This window comes from Pipistrellus kuhlii, unplaced genomic scaffold (assembly GCF_014108245.1).
Source record: "Pipistrellus kuhlii isolate mPipKuh1 unplaced genomic scaffold, mPipKuh1.p scaffold_m20_p_5, whole genome shotgun sequence".
In the NCBI taxonomy this organism is placed as follows: Eukaryota; Metazoa; Chordata; class Mammalia; order Chiroptera; family Vespertilionidae; genus Pipistrellus; species Pipistrellus kuhlii.
In genome coordinates, this window is record NW_023425551.1 from 50916466 (window position 1) to 50921141 (window position 4676).

Sequence of the window (4676 nt, forward strand, 5' to 3'; positions counted from 1 at the left end):
ATTTAGAAACATCGATGAGAGAGCAACATTGATCAGCTGCCTCCTGCCCACCCCCCACTGGGGATGTGCCTGCAACCAAGGTATATGCCCTTGACCAGAATCAAAGCTGGGACCCTTCAGTCTGCAGGCCAATGCTAAATTCAGGTGCTGAAAGCTTGAAAGGCTATACTTTATTCTGAGTCAAAATTTTCTTTGAATGTTGAAGGAAGGCATTCTGAGAAACACAAACGCCTATGGAAACCTCTCTAGGCCTTCTGTTAGCCAATTACTTATGCTAGAAATCTATAAAAATAAAAGCATAATATGCTAATTAGATTGGACAGCCAAACAACCTTTAGATGTCATTCTGGATGACCTTCTGGATGAAGCCGCCTTGGTGGGGGCTGAGGCAGAGGTGGTTAGGGGTGATCAAGCAGGCAGGTGAGTGGTTAGGGGCGATCAGGCAGGCAGGTGAGCAGTTAGTAGGGATCAGGCAGGAGGCAAAATGGTTAGGAGTGATCAGGCAGTTAGGGGCGATCAGACAGGCAGGCAGAGTTGTTAAGGGCGATCAGACAGGTGGGCAGAGGGGTTAGAGGCAATCAGGCAGGCGGGCAGGTGAGTGGTTAGGAGTCAGCGGTCCTGGATTGTGAGAGGGTGTGGGCTGGGCTGAGGGGACTCCCCATCCTGTGCATGAATTTCATGTACTGGGCCTCTAGTGATAATATAAAAAGGGAAGGATAATTCCCTTTTTCCCCCTAATCCTCCCAAACTTATTAGTAACCCAAAGGTAGACAGTGTTGATAAAATGTGCTGCTTCCAAGAAATAAAGTAAAAAACAAAAAACAGGTCAGTTAGTTTTGTGCAGTATTTCCACTCTTCTGCTAAGAATGAAATAAATATGCCTGTAGGAGCTGTGAAGTATGAATTGTGTAATTTTGGTGATTCCACATACTTCTTAAGTACCTTAAATTTAAACAGTTATTACAATATAAATAGGAATAAACTTATGCTAATAATTAAAAATTTTTCTTAACCTAGAAGGACATTAAGTAGCAAATAAATATATACCATAAAACATCATGAAAGAAAGGAGAAGCTTTATGTTTTAGTAATTTCAGTAGCACTTTTCCCCAGCATTTTGAACAAGGGTTTTGTGTTTTCATTTTATGCTAGGCCTCACCAATTATGTAGCCAGCTCTGCTTACAAGAACATTTACTCAATTTCAAAGCGTGCTTTTGATCAGCACAAACTGGAAAATGATAGTCAGTAAATTGGATTTGCAATTTTCTTTTATGACAGGTGGAGACAATATCATTGGACAGAATCTAATCTTGCTTTTAGATAATTAATTATTTTTGCTGTATTGATGAGTCTGGGGCCAAATAAGTCTGCTTAAATGAAGGAAGTGGAAGGGTAAAAGATAGTAAACCTCTCATTGGACTTCAGTTATTTTAAGAGAAGGAGTTAAAGAACAAGATTGTGTGGAGGAGGTGCCAAATTCGAATGCTTTTTGAGGCTATTGCATTCTTTTATGATGAATTGCTTGTGAGTGTGCTTAGGAGGTTCTCAAATTCATTATTGCCTCAACCTCCATCCATAGCACTGATAGGCTGGTAGATACTTGGTGGCTAGAGACATGAAGAGGAAAAAACAGAATTTAATATAAATTTCTAAGAATTTATATGAAGTTTGTGTAATTAAAAAACAAGTTGTGACACATGCTTCGGCTACCTCGGGTGGCTGAGGCATCCGGGTGCTTGGGGGCTTGAGTGCAGAGCCAGCATCAACCTTGCGGTCCAAGCCAGCCGCGCGCTGTGCGCTGAGGGCCCCCCAAACCGGGTCGAGGAGGCGTGACCACGACCCAGACGGAGGAGTGGAAGTGCAGAGCCTGGACAACTTCTTCCCCAAGAGGGAAATGAAGAAGAAGCAAAGCAACTGGCAGCGAGCGCCACGGACATGGCTGGCAGTGGAGCTGGCGTCAGGGCTGGCCGTGCTGGTGGATGAAAATGAGTGGAAAGAATTTCAGCAAGAAGAGGTTGATTACAGAGGCCTCAGAGTTCAGGCAGTGCAAATAGGTGAAAAGGAAGAAGGCGATAGTGAAAAAAGAGAAGATCCATGTTATAATTGGGAAGATGGAGGTAGAGAAAAATCCTCAGGTCCCTGGAATAAAACAGCTCGGATACAAGCAAGGTCCTGATTCTGTAATTGTTACAGAAACCCCAGAATCAGCAATGACTAGTGGTGTGTATTAACCTACTGGAGCCACGGAACCACAACAAGGAAAACACCACAAGAACTACTAGAAATATACGGCTGTACATAGTTCCCATCCCCAGATCCACTGCCAAGCAAGTAGAAAGCCAAAACAAACAGGCACCTAAAATGAATGCTACCTGGGGTTAAATGACCACGTGTAGCACATCCACATTTTGTTTATGGCCATGAAATTTTTTTTTTAAATAAATTTTTATTGTTCATATTATTACAAATGTTCCTTTCCCCCCCCTTCTCACCCCACCCTCTGCCCTTTCCCCACCCCCCATTGTCCTCATCCATAGGTGCACAGTTTATGTTCAGTCTCTTCCCACATCCCCCTCTCACCTTTTCCCCAAGAATAAACAGTTCACTCCCCTTCCATACCTCTGATTCTATTATATTCAACAGTTAATATTGTTCCTCAGATTTTTTTTTTTTAGTTTCCTTGGTTTTTAGATTCACTTGTTGATAGTTACGTATTTGTTGTTCATAATTTTTATCTTTATTTACTTTCTCTTCTGAAAGAACCCCCTTCAGCAATTCATATATTGTAATTCTGGTTTGGTGGTGATGAACTCCTTTAGCTTTTTTTTATTAGTGAAGCTCTTTATCTGACCTTCAAATCTGAGTGATAGCTTTGCTGGATAGATTATCTTTGGCTGTAGGTTCTTGCTATTCATCACCTTGAATATTTCTTGCCATTCCCGTCTGGCCTGCATGGTTTCTGTTGAGAAATCAGCTGACAATCGTATAGGTGCTCCTTTATAGGTAACTACCTTCTTTGCTCTTGCTTCTTTTAATATTCTCTCTTTGTCTTTTGCTCTTGGAATCTTAATTATGATTTGTCTTGGTGTGGTCCTCTTTGGATTCCTTTTGTTTGGAGTTCTGTGCGCTTCCTGGACTTGTAAGTCTAATTCTTTCACCTGGTGGGGAAAGTTTTCTGTCACTATTTCTTTCAGTATGTTTTCGATATCTTGCTCTCTCTCATCTGGGACCCCCATAATTCTGATGTTGGTTCGCTTGAAGTTGTCCCAGAGGTTTCTTACATTATCTTCAACTTTCTGGATTCTCTGTATAACCATGAATTTTTAACATTAAGTAAAATAGGAAGATATGTAAATAATGTCGGGTTGAAGTAATTGTGTTTTATTTTGGGGGAAGGAGGTACTTATAAAGTAAACCCCACATTTCTGGCTTTTGAGACCTTTTTGACTCTGAGACCACAGCTGCTGAGTTTAAATCTCCACTTGGACTTGTTCCTCTGCCCTGTCCTACAAAATAAGGGGCAATGATTCATCACACTCATCCTTCTCTATCTGACCCACTCCCCTGAAGTAGAAGTGAGGAGTAGTCACTGAATAATAAATAGAACTTTACTTGAGTGAGAAAATAGTTGCCCTTATTTATGCATAAGGAGAGATGTATTGTTTATTACTTGCTAACAGTGAAAGTGAGTAGAAAGAATCACCAGGTTATTAGACAGCTTTTTAACTTTCCAGTTGTGTTGAAGTTGATCCCAAAATAGGTTTGTAGTTAATAGTACTGAACACTACAATAGATTTGCTACCACAGAAAATGGGACCATAGAGCCTCAGTTACAGTATCCTGTTTTCTGTGCAATTGAAGCCTTAAAAATGTTTTAATAGGAATTTTATATACTAGTTTTCTCCTCCTCTCTCTCCCTCAAGATTCCTCTAAGGGGTGGCATTTTTTCTTTTTTCCAACTCAAGTTAGAATATTTTAAGAACAACCTCAGGAAATTTTTACTGATTACATTTATTTTCCCTTAGGGATAAGGAAATAGAGAAGGGCTTTGAAGTAGAAAGATACAACACTAGAGGTAGGGATGAGTGTTTAAATAAGACAGGCCCTTAAACTTCAGCTAGAAAACCATTATGCTGGGCTTAAAATCAGAAAAGCAGCCACACATAACACAATTAAGAAATAGTCTTTGCTAACACTTTTCTGGTAACCACCACCAACAGCCATTCATCATCTGATCTCTGCTGGATCAACAACAGATGCACACACTTCCATCTAAGTGATCGGCCCTGATGCACTAGGGAAGTTTCACATGCCACAACTTCTCTTTATGTATATTGAGTTTAGAGGGCTTTTCATTGTTATAAATGTGTGCACTAGATTCAGCAGTGATCTTTCATAATAATTACTCTACAATACAAAACCAAACCAAACCAAAACAAACAAATAAAAAAACCACACACACACAAAAAACACACAACTCAAATCAAACACAAAAACTGCAGTCAGTGGTCATTTCAAAATCTTTTTATGTTCAGATACTGAGCCTTTGTAAAATTAACTACCTCACATTTGTTGCACTCATTGTGGACTTCATGTAAATTTCTAGATAAGAAGGTTACAGCTATTAAGTAGATGTGAAACTAACTTGAAACCAGCTTTCCTGGATTCCTATCAG

General features: G+C 40.1%; 1 pseudogene; it reads left to right on the forward strand.

Moving 5' to 3' along the window:
* Positions 1-1895: 1895 nt before the first annotated feature.
* Positions 1896-4177, forward strand: LOC118705982 (annotated as a pseudogene).
* Positions 4178-4676: the final 499 nt, after the last annotated feature.